The following is a 19,647-nucleotide window of genomic DNA, read 5'->3' on the forward strand; positions in this document are numbered from 1 at the left end:
AATACATTAGGCGTTGTTATAACGATACGTGTTACAAGTATACGTGATTTAAGTACGTGCACGTGACTCGCCAAACTTTTTGGATAATTACCCAAGTTTCGTAGGAGATTTGGCGCTAAAATCCTTGCTGCCGCTGGAAGACCTCTTCGTGGCAAAGGTTACCTGGATCGTGAGAATATAGGGATGAAAGTAAATGAAAGAATGGAACTTTTCGTCTTTAATGTAATATCTCTCTGTGTGATTGTTCTTATTAAATTTCTATAAAAATTTCTTGACTTTTATATCTTCTATAATTGTAACTACGAACTGCGATATATATTATATTATATGCATATATGTTCCACTAATTATTTCCTTTTTTCCAAGTTATTTTTATTGTACACTCCGATAGTATTTTCTATTCGTGGCCTAAAATTCTTTCGAAAACTGAGTTTCAACGACGACAGGGCCAGCAATACGTTACAAAAAACGGTTTTAAAGTTCAAAGCCCGAAATGTACCTCGGAGCACTTTCGGATTCTAGATATTTTTACTGGTAAAACCCGATACATGATGTCGAGTGACGTAAATGGAAGCTTGTGAATATGGTTACAATTCTGTCGCACTGCTTGTTATTTTTAACAACCTGTGTCGTTTTCTACGAATTGGCTAATTCCTCGATATTTCAGGATATAGTTCGTTAGAAATAAATTACCTCATGCTTCTTTCGATGACTACAATCCGGAAAATATTGAAAACTCGATGCACGGTTGTTTTTGGTACTTTTAACTACTTTATCGTATACTGAAACATATTCAGAATAAACTAACGTGTAAGTTAATGTACGAAAAAATGTATACATGGCATCCCATTTCCACTTACATCACTTACGTAATTTTGTTTCGACGTGATCGTAGCTTGCAAAACAGCAACAGTGATTAGAATTCCTTCTGGATGCTTCGAAATAGTTTGCTGAATGATTCTTAGTTCCTATTATATTATGATGCAGATACCGCGACTTTTGATAAGAACGTCTGTAAAAAATTACTTATATAAACGTATTGTTTATGTTTATTAAGATTTTCCTTGGATATCTTGGATGGTACCTCGGATTTAACAGATCGAGTTCCGAGAAGAAGCAAGAATCGTCTTCACTGGATACAGAACTTCTAGATTCCTCCTAGAAATGTCAAAAGTCTCTAATCTTTTATAATCTTTCCATTAGAATTTTAAATTCTCTGATTGTGAAATTACTGACCTAACGACTATCATAAAGACTTGCGATTCATTCTGTATGTTTTATATTTATTTTTAATTAGCGTCAAAAGTAAAAACAATAGAAACAACATAAAAAACGTAACGTTAACTTTCAGCGTTTGCCATCTCTGCAAATATAGGAACTGAATATATCGGAGTAGTCAATTTATTTATTTGGAAATTATACTTTCATATTTTTCAATCATTTATAATCATATCTTTATCTTACGATTCTAGAAGTTAAACTAGCATAACCTCTTTTGCTATACTCCACGTGAAATTTACATTTTCCTTCACTAAGAAAATAATTTTTCATTCTTTTATTTTCCACAAATCATTTATCGTTTCAATTTCTTAATTATTGTATATTGTTCGAGCGATGCCTTCGATTTCTCAAGTCGGTGAAATATAATAATTAAAAACAATCGTGCGTAGAAACGGCTAAAAATATCCTCTTAAACAATCAAAGAGATTCCTCTACTATCAAAAAAGTCGAAGCAATTTCCCATTTAAAATTTATAAATCATTCGTTCAACATTTCCAAGCGTACTCACGTCATAACGCGTAAAGCTTGTTCGCATGGTATGAGTCGCATTAGGTCACGCAGAAATCACTCGGAGAACCGGCGTCATCGCAGAACGTGAACGTGATCTCCGCGGAGTTAGGTCGTTAACAATTCTCAAGGGATAAACGGCTGATTCGAAACGATCAGGACATTTACAAGATAATAGAGAACGAGAGAAGAGGGAGATCGTCGCGAGTATTGGGAGAAGAGGCCTTGGAAACCAAACAACACGCGGCAGGCAAGACGACGGGACGCGACCTTCGTCTGTTAAAAATTCGTCGTCAGTAAAATTCGACTCGAAATGAGTCCTTCCGATCGGTAATCGGTCGTGATGGATTCGTTTCGCGGTTTCGCGTAAATTCGATGGAAAACCGTCGAGACGTTACGGAGCTCGAAATCGAAGTGTTTCTCTTCCTCGTAAATTGCGGTTTTACGGGCGCTTTGAAATTACAAACGCAAGGAGTGGCTGAATCGCTCCTTCTGCTCGTCAATTTCATGTAAAGTTATTTGCCAGCTCTGAAAGCACACCTTAAGCTTAAGCGAATCATGCGCACCCTCCTGCCAGCTACTTTACTCGATCGACAGTTCGTAAACGCGACTAAGTTGAAGTAGAAAAGAATTTTTGAAGGTAGTATTCATTCATTTTGATTTAAATAGATTTTTGAAAGTTTGATACATCTATATGAAATTAGAAGTATTGTAGGATAATCTAAATTAGTTTAAGAAGGCAATTGATTTTTTGTGCGTTGAATTTTGTATGATTTGAGCTACTCTATTTGGATGACCTTGTTCCATTCGTAGGAATTTATTTGAAGCAGAGTCTTAAAACGATTCGGATTCTGTTCTCGGAATATCTTCAAATATGAACAGTATTGATTCGATGTACTACACATAAATAGCAAATATAGCGATATCTACGTTATCGTCATGCAATATGATATTCAACATAGAGTGACATACTTCTGACTCTGTACCTATGTATATAACAATTTCGATCAGACTTCGTATTATCGAAATAAGATTTCATATTCAAGTTATTTTCGATGTAGATACGTAAACTGATATCTTAAAATAGAAAGTCACTGATACATGCATCTTTGTACATATTTCAGTAGTTTTTATTGCTTTCAGAACAACCATTGAAATACTGCCACGATAATTTATTTAATAATATCCACTATATTTCCTTATTTCCTCATTCACTGCTATTAAAATACAAATACCTACCCCAAAGTGCATTTTTCTTTCATTAAAAATATCTTCATTTTAAGTAACAACCGTCGTTTCAGTACGTTGCTCTGTACTTTGTTTGACTCTCTAAGTTATTTCGCCCAAGCATACAAAAATTAAAATACAAAAGGCTTCCCGATATTTGAATCGAAGCAGTGGATGCGTCAACATCTGCGAGGGAATCACAAAGAATTCCTAACGCTCCGCGTTCCTTTAAAAATTATTTCATTTCGAAGCTTGCATTCGTTCCTCTCGAAGCGTAGCAGAATCTGGAAGCGTCGACGCCCCGGGAAAACAGCTGATCGAAGCTCGGATATGGAGCATCCACGTGTTGAACCCGAGCGCGAGTCTTTTCCCGGACGTCTCTGCCTAAATGCAACCAGACGTAAATAGAAACATAATGAACCAGTCTGGTGTATGGCGAGGGGAGAGAGAGAGTGAGAGAATCGAGAGTCGGAGATCGGTATATTCGGCTTCCACCGGAGAGAAGAGTGAAGATTTCTCGGCGGAGGGAGAAAGCGGAGAGGGTTGAAGCGTGGGTGGTGCTGCCTGGCGGGCTGCATCGATCGCTTCGGCGTCCTGGTGACCTCGACCTAATGCCACCCTCTTCTGCTCTTGAGCACGACCCCTCCTTCGCGCTGCCTCCGTGAGCCACGGGGTCAGTTAACACCCCCGTCAAAATACACAAAGTCCCGGGAATCGCGAAGTATCCAGGGGCGGAGGAAGTTACGAGGGTTCAACTAAGAAATGTCATCTATTGCTTTTAATAGATCGAACAAAATCCCGCGAAAGTGTTAGCAACAGTTAATTCCAAGCCGAATGTATGGCGCGGATACGATTTCTTTGATATTTTTGAGTGTTAGACTTTTTATAAGTATTTTTACCATAATTCGTTTTAATTTCGTTTATAGCTAGACAAATTATTCTTTCTAGGATTAACGAAGAATTCGGAATTTCTTCCTGTACCTTGGTAGCAATCAACGCAACGTTCATTCACGAAGTCACGAGACATGTGCAACCAATTGTTACTGTTACCTTTAATTTCTGCCAATTTTAGTGTCGAGTATGTCGCTCCAATATTCTGAGGTGGTCGTTATGGATATTTAAGAAAAGGAACAGTTCTTTACTGGTTAGCCTCGATCTATCAGGAATAGAATTTTCTTGCATCACAATTTTCTTGTTCCTTGTAGAAGGAAAATGAGGATGTTGGTTCGAGATTTTTCGCACCTCGATAGAATTCGTCCATGATAAAATGAATGCTAAACGACGTTTCTAGTAACATAGCAAAGTCTCGCGTTATACTCACCGTTCGTTCTAATCACATACTTTTACTAATCATACAGTACACTTTGCTATTTTAAAAGTTGCGAGTACCCAGCAACTCGTGTGAAGCGTACTTTCTGACCAACCGACGAACGAAGCGTATCAAAGCTTTCTGCGATCGAACCACGGGATGGGTTCTTTATGCCGATTGGTCGAGGTCCGCTGATTTCCGGGATCGACCCATAGAACTGGTAGTGGCTGTTCGATTTTTCAAAGCAGTTTTCCATTTCACTTTTTTCCAATTTACAGTCTACTGGAAAGTTTCATGAGCTTCGATGAAGTAGCTAGAAATGAAAAGTTTGTTGGGTAATGAAGGATCGTTAAAGTGGTATATTTGACGAGAAATTGGATTTCATATGGCTTATTTATAAAAACTTGCAGGTGCATGTGCCAGACTTCTCGAAACGTCAATTGCAAATATCTGTACGTATAAACGCTCTGATCGATAAAATTTCATTTTACATTTATATTATGTTCGGTTAGTGTATACTACTTTTCTAACGAGGTTGCGGATACGATTTTCATTTTCTACTGTGCCAACGAATCATTTTCACGTAACAAGATCTGTCTTTATATCGCCAGGCACGTATGTTCCACGCAGTAGGTATGATTCTAATATTCGCGTATTTCTATTTAACAATCTCTTTTACACACTTCAGCAAAATCACATTCAGCAGACACTCCCAAAACATACAACGACGTTTAGTCACGTCAACCTCAAACTTTCCATTTTTCTTTGACATCCTAATGTCAGACACCCAGCCGATCTACAAATCTCAATCACTTGCACTAAATAACCATCCAAAATTCCCATTGATAAATATCCCAAAACGATCGAAAATAGTCTCTCTATCGTTGAAAAACGAACGAACCGTGCATCGACAGCTTCCAATTTCTCCGTCGTATTGACTCTCGTTCGGGTAACAACGAGGCGTTCGTTGGTGGTTGGTTCGCGTTCGTGTATCGATCAGGTCCCGATTGTCCGCGACACGAATTCCTCGGCTGTGCGTCCGAAGCGGACAAATATCTCCGGGCAGGCATGCACGCGGCGTGCACGCGATTCTCGTTGTATCAGCGGAATTGCCGCGGAAACGAAACGCGGTAGAAAACGAGTCGGCTCGATATTACGGACCGGCTTACAGCCGACGATATTAAGTCTCTCCTGCAAGCGGCTACACGGCGGTGCAATAAACCTTCGCGAAACTGACGACATTATTACACGCCAGCTCTCATTCGGCCTCGTCATCCCATGCAGTCGGCCTTTATGCAGATGAGCGCACTGCCATGCGGAACCACCACTGTGTTTTCGTCGACGTTGTTAAGCAATCAGAAATGTTGCTGCAGGTTAGATGTCAGCTTATCTCGTTACTATCTACTGTGGAAGCCAGTTATTATAGTCATTCTTGTAAATATTTTGTACTCTTTATAAATAGTCACTTGACTTTTGTGTCTGCCAAAGATTTTTCTAGGTTATCCTTTCTGTCCTCCTTCCAATTTTCTCTTCGTCATTTTTACACTTTGTAACCTACAGTATATGTACAGTGTTGTAAGAAATTGACGTCAAACTTCAGAAACATAAATTTAGATACTAATAATTTCGGAGTTATGTAGATACACTTAACAATAATGCTTACTTTATTTGGTCGAGAGACTTAGGGGAAGCATATTTAGGATAATAGGATCGTTTTGATTATGGTTCGTCGTATCGACGCAGAATGGGTAATTCTGCTTTATTTCAGCTGGAATATTCGTGGAATTCTGTTGGAGGATAGGTGATCGAGATTTTGGAACGTATGCAGATAATTGAGATTTGCGAATGAAGAATGATAGAGGGTGGAATTTTTGAATGGTTTAAGCTCTTGGAATATTTGAACTATCGAAATGCAGAGCAAGGTTTTAAGCGTACGTTTTTGAAATTCTTAATGATTTAATTATTCAATCCATTCGTTTGTCTCTCTGAATAGTAAAAGTTTTAAAACCTTTCAAATGTATCAGCTTATGAACCGTTCTATACAGATAATCTTATACTCCGCGGCAATAAAGTTTAAGCGTCATTAGAGGACTTTCACAGTCCCTAGTCATCGAATAAAGGTTACAGGTAAAAGTTTTAATCGCTACACTATGTTATAAGCGACAAATTGTTTTTGATTATGTAAATTACTATTAAACACGTAGACGATCATGTATATACAGCGATTACACACGATATCACAGATTTCTTTTGATGTAAATCTTCCTTTCATAGTCAGACCTCATTAGAAATATCTGATGCTTACACAAATCACTTTGACGCTTATTTCTGTCCACAGCACTACAATTTGAAAAGAAAAATCCCAAATTTCTCAAAATATACGACATATTAATTTCATGCAATATCGAAGTCTCTCAATTTTATTAAACAGATGAAAAATATAAATTTTGATTGTTGATAAAATGGCTAGTACTGTACAGTCATTCCAGTGGTTAATTCTAATCTCCGTGCGCACCAACACGCGACAATTGTTATACGTATGTTCGTAAAATCGTACACTCATCTCGATCTATTACAAATCACGCGAAATTGTCGCGTGTGTCGCGCAACGACATTGCACAGAATTGAAATTTTTTCACTCGTATCGAGCAGGAAGCGAGTGTTTCCCTGTCGATCGTTTCATGAATAGATAGTCCATGGTAAACACGTAACTGCATCCCTAATCAGCCAGGAGGGACGTGATTGACGCCGTTAATGCGAGTCGAGGTAACGATCGATACGGTTGAAAACGAACGATTTTCGTAGTGAGCAGGCTGATCACCCATCGAAATCCCTCTTTCACCCTCTCGTTTAGCTTCTACGGACTACAGTTATCGGATCGGCCATGAATATGAATGCCTGCGCGATCTATCCATCGATAATGATACCTTGTAATGGTAATAATGGTATCTATGAACAATAGGGCATCGTAATTTCGCACGGTTCGATGAGACGCGCGTTACCATGACGCTGCTGGAATGTGGAAAGTGTCCGTCCCGTTGCATCGCAGTAATTCGTCTATGATCGATCGATTCTACCCCTTCAATTTGTACTTCCTCCTTTTCTCTTTTTGGCGATTATATAGAAAAGGCTCACATCTCGTTAATTTCATTGGCCTTGATATGCGTCGTCGAGGTCAGCATTCTGAGTAATTTTAATTATATATATATGAGGTGATATGTCGTGATAGGTACTGAAGAAACACTCAAATATACTTAACAATAAATATTTATTAACAATATATTCTGTGTGTACACGTGGCGTAAAACTAGCGGTTACTAATTTCGATTCGCGATTACAAGTTCGAACTCGGGTCGATGCGTTTTGATATGCGATTCAAATTCGGACTAAGATGTCGAGTAACTTGGATCCGTGACTGCTGCCAACTACCAACTATCAATTCGGACAGGCGTCAAACGACTTGCGTATTCCGAATTGGTCTGTTGCTTAGTTGGTACAAAGAATTCTGCCGGCAATCGTATGTCGGTGCCATAAACCATTTCGGCTGCCGTCGCGTTCAGGTCCTCCTTAATAGGTAGTATTCGTATGCCTAATAAAACTATTGGCAAGATTTCTAACACCCAGTTGCTCGTATCGTGGTATTTATCGTCTGAACTTGTATCGCATATCAAAACATATCGACCCGAATTCGAACTTGTAATCGCGAACCGTGAACAGCGAGTTTTACGCCACGTGTACACACAGAATATATTGTTAATAAATATTTATTATTAAATATATTCGAGTGTTTCTTCCGTACCTATCACGACATATCACACCTCAGAACTGGTGCCTCGACGTGATTTTCGTTCATTGTTTCCGTGTGCGTTTGTGAGAGAGTTCGGCATCTACGGATTTGTCTTTCGATGCGGGATAAAAGCATCGACGACCGCTTGCTGTCAAACCCGTGCAGATGTTGCGCGAAGTCTTCGATGTGGCGATGGATACACCCTGTCGGTACGGTGCGGGGCGTTCCGCATACGTTCGTAGGCCTCTGTTCCATTTTTTAGTATGATGTGTTGGCGATGATGCCCATGGAACTTTGCAATGGCCAACATCACTCCTGACTTGGTCATCGTCTCGTATCCTGTCACCTGCATTTGTGCGTCGATCGGAGGTGAGGTGTCGAGGTTTGTTAAAGATGGAAGGGCCGTTTTCCCGTGTTCGTCGTAGCGGTAGGTCCACCAGATTGCCACAGGTTTAGATTCGTGATGATGGGAGTAAGTCTCGGTAGCGCTATCACGGGTCACACCTTTCGCTGTTGATCACGTCGGGGTCACCAATTTGAGGAGTGTTGTCCGTGATAATTGCAACACTGCTGGCTGTAGGATGTCGCTGATGGGGTACTGCTGTTTTTTCTTCCATTTTTGATGCGTAGAAGAAAAACAGGACTCCGGTCGATTCGAACCCGGGTCCCGAACCGTTTGTAGCCTAAGGCGCTAACCACTGCGCTGCCGTCGTCCGACACTAGTTAGTGTCGAGTGGTAGTATTTGCTGTCAAGTGCCGCCACATATATAATCACCGTTGAGCTTTAATTTCTGAGATATAAATAGAAATTATTTTGACACTGTAGTATATTGTATCCTTCGGGTTCAATTTTCGGTTTGTCTTTGGGTTTGAACTTGTTTGGATGAGGTTTGGGTTAGATAATAAAGAAAAAGGTAATTACGATATATATGGAATTTGATGATATTTAATAATATAGAAAAGAGAGCACACCATTGATTTCATTGATTCTAGGAATATTATGCCGGGTATACGTATAGCAGAGTTTTTGTTTCGTCAATCGCATTTTGTTATATTGTAGATAACATTTTTCCAATTAAAGATAACGTACCATAAAATTCAATATAAAGTGTAATTATTTTCTTTAATTCTTACCTAAGCAAAACGTGGTATAACCAGTTCAAACTCCAGAAACAGATTTTCTTGCATAGCTCGAAAGTTGAAATCGAACAATAATTATACGTGTAAGCGAAATTGAGAATGTTGATCTTGACAATATATTTTAAGCTGATCAAAATCAGCGAGGTGTCCTCTACTCTAAATAAGTACCCTTTTTTTCTATTGCGTAGCGTGTGTAGTAGCGGAAAATGTACAGACGCGCACATGAAGTTCGTCGAACGGTTGACCGCGAGGCGAAACTCGCGATCCCTGTCGAGCATATTATGATGACGGCTTTGATGTTGGTAATGAGCGACAACTAGTTCCACCAGCAAGCGGAATTAGTGGCCGTGTAACTGTTGACTTCTAATGAAAGGTAATCATGGCTAGTGAGTAGAGTGCAGTTGCGACCGTTATGTTACATGTGGAATAGGTTGGATTAAAAATTGAAATACGTGTGCTTTGAGACGAGAAAAAAGGGAGATTTCACTGTCGACACATAAATCACGCAGAAGCTACACTGATAAATTCCATGAATTAGGCGATTAATGTAATATTGTTAGGATTATTACTAAGATTAACATTTTCTTGATCATTTATGGCTTTTCTTCGTGATAAGAAATTTCATGGTTTTTTGAGAAACTGTTGCTAATCTCATAACTGGCTACCGAAATTAGAAGTTTATGAAAAATGCAGTTGATATCCCATTACCCGTTATAAGCGATTATAACTTGGAAAATAAAAGGAGGGTAGGATAATAATACAACGCATCTAAATTTATGTTTTGAAAGCCATAATTTCCAGTAAAAACACTCCCCTTCCTAGTGGCTTTAATCCCATTTAGTTATCCTCTGAAAACATCGACACGTTAGAGAACGTAGCACACGGCTGGCGTATACATTCGCGGAATGGTAACGATAACATATGGCAGGGCGCGATATTCTTGGAAACAAAGCTGCGCTGATCGAAACGAGCGGAGGTGCGCGTGATCAGCAGCCATGACGAAAAGTTAACGCCGCTTAAACGCGATTTACATATCCGCGAGATTAAGAGCGCAGTCGTGTTCTCCACGAATGGTAGATTCGCTTCTACCACCCCTGTCTCACTCCCTCGCTGAGTTTGGTTCCCCTGACAGCGTCGGTGCTCGCGTAGAAATTCATTTTGACAATTCGACACCCCACGGCCGCCCGAGGCGGCGAGTTAAAAAAGAAACGGGGCTGAAGAAGAGAGGGGAGACGGGCTACTAGCGTCAGAAGAAAAAGATAAACGAGACACGAAAAGATAGAGACGCGGATAGAGACAGACGAATCGTCATAGGAGGTGAAGGGTTGCTGGTAGAGCATGCATGATGGTAGAGAAGGGTGGACGAGTGGATAGTACGAAACGGGTATGCATTCGAACAAGAACACGCTCCACTTTTGCTCCATTTGCAGATGTAGGTGGACTTGCGTGGGAGAAAAGGACAAACGTGTGCAACTGCTTTATCGATGTGTGCGTTACACGAGGGTGGGGGTGGTTGGAATTTGTAGTTGGGTAGACGACTCGAGCAAGATAGATAAGACAGGGACGGAGTTAGAAAGTTAGAACGAGACTAACCATACATACATAAGGGAAGGAAGATGGAAAAGTAAGGTTGGAAGGAAGGGCAGGACAAAACGGAAGGAAGAGAAGGAAAAAGAGAGAATGGTTGCGAGGGTGGAGGAAAGAAGGGAAGGAAAAAAGAGAAGGGATGAGGGTGAAAGAGGGATATCGAGTGCGTGTGAAAGAGAAGAGAAGAAAGAGAGAGAGGGAGAGGAGGGAAAGAGAGAAAGAGATGGAAAAGACATGGAGAGGATGATGCCAGCTACGTGAAAGGGGAATGCAGAGTTGCCAAGGTTACACCCACGTCATAACCACCCTATGGCCGCTCCACTAACCATCCCCCTCTTCTGGACCATTTTCCATCCCTGTCTCTTCAATTCTTACTGACGTACCTTCGATTTCCACCAACCTATCGCTGAATCGTAGTTGGCCTGTCCTTATCCATGTGCGTCTACTAAGCTTTCCTTAAAAGTTTCACAATAAATCCCCCACTCTACCGACCGCCATTCTGATTTATGGTGGGCCTGGCTCGTTAAAAACTCGCCATGGCTCTCTCTTCATGTTGTCGAAGTAACATCGTTTTGTCGTTCGTTTCTTTCTCGCCTTATTTGTAGGTGAAACCAGGCGATTTCTCATAAACGGTTGCGGATAAATTATTGCCAGCAGGTCGAATTTTTTATTGGTCTGCTTTTTTTAAAATGTATTTCAGCTTTTGCTTTTCGCATGAAAAAGTTATGATGCGAAAGGGCGAACCGGAATTGTAGAATAGATTTTTTTTCATGCAAATCCAGTTTGCAAAAATTTATTTTCGATATTTTCCTCGTTTATATTTTATCGCGTTAATTTACGAACGATTTTATCTATGTATCGTATTTCTAACATTTTTTGGAAATGTGGAAACGAAATGAAAAATAAATTGAATTAGCAAACATTCGCAAATAACGATTTAATCTGCAAGCTTTGCTTTCGAATACTGTTTACAGTTCTATAGATAATTAATCTTACCTCAAGGGAGAGCCTACTGTTTCCCAAAGAAATCCCTCTCTAATTAAACGCATTCGTCTTCTTTTTCCGAGGAAAGTCCTTCGTTACGTCAAAGCGTTATCTTCGATAAGTCCACGATTAATTAAACACGAGCCACCGTGAAATTATAAGCGTCCTGTATAAAGTTAAACAGTGTCCACATCGTTGGAGAGCAAAGTAAAGCTTCTGTAGAACGTCAAACATCGATGTCGGACAGTAACCACTTGGTTTCTTAAAGTTCCTTTTATATCCTGTCTTCGTGTTCTTAACTTTCGAAATGACGCGACGACTACATTTCCCCTTTTAAAAACATTTCTACGATAAAATCTTTCTTTAGTATCTCCCTGAGCGTAAGCTTTTCTGCGAACCTTTTTCATTTTTGACGATCAAGGTCCTGATGCACAATTAAGCTAATGTTATTACATTTTACAAGTCACGAATCAAAAATTAATTAACATCGATAAACTCTCTTATATAATTTCAACAACTGTAATAATAAAAGAGGTGACATTTTGTACAAATTGTAAATTACTTCCATCGTACTATTTGTTACGTAAAATTGTAAAATTCTAAAAAGAAAAAAGGCAATTGTCATGTCTCAATTTATAGAATGATATAAAGTACTACAAAGATGTAGTAATTTTAAGAGACAGATTTTGCTTAATATTTATAACCTCATACAGATATGTCACGTCTCGGCCAACATCGTTGTACGTGAACCATAGGTGGAATTTTCTTTTCCATTTACGTGCGACTGGTTTACGAACCACACGACTGCGGAAGGTATAAGTCAAGCAAGACGTTTGATCTAGCTTGCAGCTGTCGGAAGACGGTCTCTTAAAGGAATATTCAAGACCCAATTCCCAACAGCTGCGGAGCAATTTTTAGGGAAACTTCTTCTGCATGTAAATAACCTTGCCATGCAAAATCGATTGTTATATCCGTATATGTCCGAAATAACAATTTTACAAGGTAGGATAATTTTGCTGGCCGTTAACGACGCGGAAAAATTTGCGTTAACATAATTTGGGTTTTCTCAAAATTTAATATATCCTTTCGAATAATCATCGAAAAAGAAACGCCACTATAATTCTTCCTTTATGACTTTATCAATAAGACTTTTTTCAATAATTAAAAAGTAATTAGATTAATAATAGATAATAATTATTAAGTATGATGTCATATGCTATTATCATCTACAGCATTATGTATTTGTATTATGATTTGCGTATTCCTTTACGAAAATCAAAGTGCTTCTAACGTTTATATGTATGTCGCAATATGCACAATAAGAGTTTCGTATAAAACATCGACTAGCGTTCTTCCCAATTAGGATATTAATTGGGGCATACCTGATTAAAATACAATATAAAATATAAAATAGATATAATATACAATATAGTAAAATAGAAATTTTGATTTTCCTTAAACACAGAAAACCACAAAATTCTACTAAATATTCATTATATCCATTGTTATTTATCAAGAGAAAACGGAGATTCCATTACATTCGTTAAAGAACGAAATTCGTCACATGGATCAGCCTTTCTTAAAATATGTTCTCGTGCGATTACGAGTTTAATTGTAAGCGGATGCTACCTCGAGGCTGAATCGGCAATTAATTAAGCGGCTGTTCGACAGGCGAAGGGAAAGACCGGTTTAATTAATTGATAATCGGAGGAGATCGGTCTGCCGGAGATAGAGTAATCCGGGATTAGCCTTTCGCCGTGTCTGAATAGATTCGGCCGACGATGATGTTCTTCTTGCAAGACTCAAACCCAAATATTTGTTTTAATTGGCAAGATTGCATAGGACTAACGGATCACGTTAAAACGGTGAAAATTAAAGGACAAAGCTTCGTTCCATTTTCATTTCTAGGGAATTTGCATGAGCTTCATCTCGTATACCCATTCCCCTCACGGAGCTGCTGGCTGCAAAAATGTAACTTTTAGCCGGGTGTCCGCGGCTAAAATTTAAATTATGCACCCTTCACGTTTGTCATGCTTCAAAAGAACTTTTCGGCAGTGTGTGCTTCAAACGACGTGTCACGTGCGAACGACACTTGTACTTCCGCAGTGGGTTGAGAGCGGCCATGGTTTTTTGAAATTATCACCAACACGACGAGCAAAATTTGAGAGAAAGAGGAGGAACGATGTGCCAACGACGATGATGTCGATGGGGGTTTTTGATATTTTTATTCTTTTATTCGGATTTTCGAACTCCGAATGAAAGAAGGTCTACCGAATTAAGAGTAATGTTGCATAAAAGAACGTTTCATAGCTACCAAAGAAAAGATGATTAGCAAAGATGGTGCTTTGAAATTCTCGTTGACACGATTGCACACGAATGAAATTTTACATACAATTTTTTCGTTCATCACATTAAATTGGTGATAAGAATAACGATAGGGAGGCTGGATGTTTTCATTGTTTCGTTTAAATTTTGCAATTTATTAAAGCTGAGAAGAGTCTAGTTATTCGAGCATGATGTGGCGTAGAAGAAAATTTCATAGCGATTAAAGGCACGATGATCGGCGGAACGGGGAAGACCGTATACGGCTTAAAAACAGGCTGCTAAATGAAGTGCCTCGAGCTCTGCAGCAAATTAACTTCTTTATGACCTCTGCCGAAGAAAGCATCTCGTAAGCAGCTTAAAGAGAGAGAGAGCGTCTCGTGAGCTTCTAAAAAAATTGAGCTGCTCTTTTCTTCTTCGTTGAGGATTAGTAACGAGAAGAACATCTTTGATAATGTATATCCTTCATAAAATAATTCTAATTAATTTCATGGAATATTCTGTTTGCTTCCTTGAAGAATCATAAATTAAAGCCTCGTTTATCATCAAATATCGATTTTTTGATTGTTTAATTATTGATTTTCAAAGTCAATAAAAATTCGAAGGTAATCATTCCACGTCAAATCAAATTTTCCCTTAAATTACCGAGGATATTGGCAGAATAGTATCCATTAACTCGAGTTTTACGGTGGATGAAAGTTTCGAACCCGATTTGAGGCGCAAGTGAGGTTTCGCGCTTTCAGGAGAAACAGGTTGTTTTTCATCGTGTCTGACGGACGAGCAGTGGAATGCGATGCATTTATCATGGCGTCGCTGCTTCCCGGAAACTTGAGGTAAACATTTATCGTTCGCAACTCCGACAGGTCCACACTTGCTGGAAAAGAGGTGAACCAAAAGGGAAGGGTGGGTTATGTAAGTTGGGAGGGGTTGAAAAGAAGGGGAGGGTGAGAAAGAGACAGGGAGAGGATTGGTCCGAACGAAAGACCAAAAGGACGGTATCCATATTTCCCCAACAAAGCAAACAAACGGTCTCGTTCTCTTCTTGAAATCCTTCAGCCTCGCCTCATTGTTCATCATTGTGATGTGCCACAAAAGAAGGGGATGCGAGAAGAGAAGAAAAACGAGAGTGAGCGAACCGGACGAATTTCGCGTTTCTCACTTTCGAGTGCTCGCATTCATTGCACGTTGTGGAAGGTCCTGGCCTAGTTTCCCTTCGAGCGAAATATGAAAGTATTAGAGTCCTTGAGAAGAAAGCTACAGTTTCAACTTGAAATTGTTCAAGACGGGAGAAAATTGCGTGGAATGCTATTTTGGATACGGAAAAATTCAGGATATCTTTTCGCGCGATTTCCTTTCTTTTCTGTCAGTGTTTACACAAATTCATATATTTTCAAATACAGACGAACACCTGCAATTTGAATGAAAGAATGTTTTATTTTCCAAATGCAATAATAATAGCATGTACTTCATTTTTGATATTTTGTATATTTTTGCATTCGTTTATATCCACATACATTTCGATGTATTTACAATTGTCGTAAATGCATAAATACCTTCAATGTACCTATGTACAACAGAGAATTACACCGATCTCTTCGTAGATCTTAGAGTAAAAGCGTTTCAGTGATCGATCCCCCGTGAACTCGAGATTTTTCTTCCAATTATGGTATCGTGTTTATTTTCCTTTGGTTCAGCCTCTCTCCGATGGAGAGCTCCCAACTTCTTTCTCGGTGGGTTTGTATCATATTACGACATCGCTGAAAGCGTTTCCAAAGAGAGAACCAATATGGAAGGGAAGGAAAAGAGTATCGCGTGGTCGAATTTAGGGTAGGGAAGAACGGAGCAGCGAAGGGGCGGAGAAAAAAAGGTCTACTTTCGTAAATGGCACAAAAATATCGTGACTCGTCGAGGTTCTAGGCTAAATCGTCTTTTCTATCTGTATGGAGAATTTCGTGTTGGAGGCTACTGATGGCACAGGAGGGGACAGAGCGGTGACGAATTACGTACGAGGCGAGGACGAGAAAAGAGAGCAATATCTCCTAAAGTGGTCTAAGAATGCCGCTTAAATGACGTGTCTCGGTCGGTCGTGTTTCCACTTCATATACGAGGCCTGTGTGCAACGTGCGCTGCTGTTGTCTCTTCGCTCGTTTTGTCCAGGACCTCTGGAAACGTAATATCCTTCGATGTGGCGGACAATGGGCTTATTGCATTTCGCTGATGAATCATTCGCGAATTGTATTTCCGCGGAAGAATGCAAGTGCTACGTTCCTTTTTAATTTTGTTTGTCAGTTAGCTCCTATTGTTCGATGAACACTTTCTTGAAGTTTTCAAAAATTTTTGTTGTTGGTCTATATTATACGTATCTTTTTTTTTTTTATTAACCCTCTATATAGCTATATAGCGTTTCATTGTGACCTAAAAGTATAAGCGACAGTCATAAACAAATAAAACGAGGATTAAACAATGTAGGTAGATGGATCTATAACTTTCAAGTTATGCGATGTTATCAAGGGTTAAAGATGAGAGAAGATAAAAGACTTCAGTTATCGACATATTAAAAATATAATATATTAAATACATAGTACCTTCTTCGTTTTTGTTACTTAATTGAAGCACTGTTGAAACAAGTGTAGCATAATTTTCTAATTGACAGCATAACTTAAGAACACGTCTGCTATAAAACTTTCAACAACGAAGTTTCCCGTTACTACGTAATTCCAATGCAAGTTTCTTATTGTACTTTAAAACAAACTCTATTCTTCATCGAAGTTTTAGCATATTCGCTGAAAAAAGAAACAAGATGTAAACCCTGTTTAATCTTTTGGATTATAAGTTCTTCACCTCAAATTCTGAAAGCGATGTTCCTCTGGAACAACAAATTAAATATGATTGTACAATAAAATCAGCGAATTATCCTATAGAATATTGATGTGATATGATATATATTGATACGTAACATATTAATGTTGTTTTCGAATTTCTCAATAAATCAAGACACTTCGCTTTTTCCCGGGTCAATATCGCGCGAAACTCCTATTCAACGTGTTCAAAGCGCGCAACTCTTGAACTCAATCTCCATGGTAAGAGAATTTCCGTCTGAAAGAAGAGCCTAGAAGGGACAAGAGACAAGATGAAAAAGGAGCACGTGCTTGCAGGGAAATTCAGCTAGGTCGAGGACGACCCACTTTCGTTCAAGCATAGAAACCTCATCCTTGCCAGGGTTTCAGATTAAATCGCATTTCCCTGATCCTGCCTGGAACACGTTCCACGAGACAACTTATGAAGATGAATCACTCGCGGAGATAACACGTTATGAGATAACGTTCGCCCCAGAGAAAAAACGATGTCGCCGTGTTACACCGTGTAATCCCGTGCACTTGAAATTGAATAAAAACAACGACGCTGGAGTAACTGTAATCCTCTCGTTCCCTTGGGAATTTTCCTTCAAACGATTACACGAATTGACTTCGAGAATATCGGTGTGAGATAAAGGCTAAGGATAAATCGTTGACTTCTTCGATCTATTGATCCTTTTTCGATTTCTTTTTAACAAGAGATGAACTTCTCTTTTAACAAGGAACACGATAATATTTTTACAGGCTTGATTCTCTTTTATTTATATTATTCACCTTTATTCACCTTCTTTTTAAATAAGTGTCAGTCATTGTTAGATATTATTGATAAAACTGTTCTTTTTTTTTTTATTAAATTTACACTAGCTTAGCTAGTTCATAGCGTCCGGATCGTTAGCTAGCTCCGAATAAAAACATATTTTACCGAAAATAAGCGTCTTTATATTCCAACAAGCGTTACGATAATAAATTGCTTTCATTATTCCATTTCAACGAAACCATTTTATCATTTGGCAAAGAAATACGCATCTTAGCTATGACGATAAAACAGCGATTTCTCGCAACAACGGTAAAAACAGAAATACATTTCATGGCATAAATTCATGTTCTTTCAACCGCGGTATAATTCCAGCCTCTACCGCGAGCGTTCGCTAAGGAAAATACAAAAGACACAATATAATTTCTTCGCGTACCCAACCTCTCGCAATCCTAACCCTCTCTGGACGCAATCTCAGCCCTCGAAACAAAAGTAACCAAAAGGAAGGAAAGGAAGAAAACGAAAACAAAAATTAAGGGGCACAGACGGTCGTAACTGGAATTGGTGGACGAGTCCGGGAGACACGGGGATGTTCTCGCGCTTATTTTCATTCCCTGGGACCGCTCGGTGTGTTTACGAGCACCCAAATGGCAGTCTTAAGTTTCTCCGCGAATTTCGTTGATACGTCCAGACCGAGGGGCCAAACGGAAGGGCGAATAATCCTGAAATTTGTGGCGGCCAGACGAACTGAGAAGAATGGCGCGATGACTCCTGACGGGAGCATGCAATCCCGATATGAGGAGCGGCCGTAAAACGAGATGAGGAGAACAAAGTGGGGTTGCTGGCCTCTCTGACTTGTCGTTGACGTTCGTGCAATATTCGAAGAACGTCGGCTTCAAAAGAGGCCGGACCGACGGAATAGCGAGAACAGAAGCTGCCAGCCAAGCACAGGAAATTGCATATTCCGTCTGATGCAACGCCCACGTACAACGCCTCCATTTTGTCGTTCTCTGTGTTCCGTCGCCGGATTTCATCAGCCTTGGAGGGATTCATCGTCACCTGATCGACGATAAACGTAACCAACCAGTCATCGCTTCTCGTTTGTGGCCGGTGGAATCATATTTTATATTTCCAAGTATATCTTAAACGGCCATAATGCTGGATTATATAGCTCAGTTTGAAGGTTTATGGCTAGTATCATCTATTGGCAGTAATTTATTGCTCATAAAATTAACCTTGGTATAATACGAAATGTAATATACGTAGTGGTATAAAGCTGTCCACTGCTACTTTTCATAAGATAGTGTTCTGCATTCGTTATTATGAAAAATAGATTTTATTTTTTGGGATCGTGAAAATATATCGTGGCAGAGAATAAATTTAATTAATTATTAAATTACACGGATGATACTTTTAAAAGTTGGAATACTAACAATGCTTACAGTGCTTACGTGCAAAGTTTTTGTAGCAAATAGCCAAGAACTACTTGTTGCTGTCTTTACAATAGACTCGTGAACATGACCGATGATAGTTCCAGAAGTTGTCAAAAGAGTGCACCATGCTCACACGAAGCGCCACTTCTAGTCATGATTAATGATACACACAGTCTATAAGGATGGTTAACATACTTCTAAGCTCATACCGCAGCTGAGCGTTTGAAGTATACTCGTGAAAGACTCGTAGTCTTGAAATCATAATCATAATCGTAGTCACAACCATAATCATAATCGTAACCATAATTCCAGCCATAAACAAAATCGGAATGTCCAAAATTTTAATGCTGGCTATTTACAAACTAGAAACTAACTTTTATTAATTCCGCAAAAATAACGTATAGACGTGTATATTATACTCTAGTTATCAAAAATATTAAAAAAAAAGTATTTTAAATTTT

Source organism: Bombus vancouverensis, chromosome 3 (genome assembly GCF_051014615.1).
Source record: "Bombus vancouverensis nearcticus chromosome 3, iyBomVanc1_principal, whole genome shotgun sequence".
NCBI classification, from domain to species: Eukaryota; Metazoa; Arthropoda; class Insecta; order Hymenoptera; family Apidae; genus Bombus; species Bombus vancouverensis.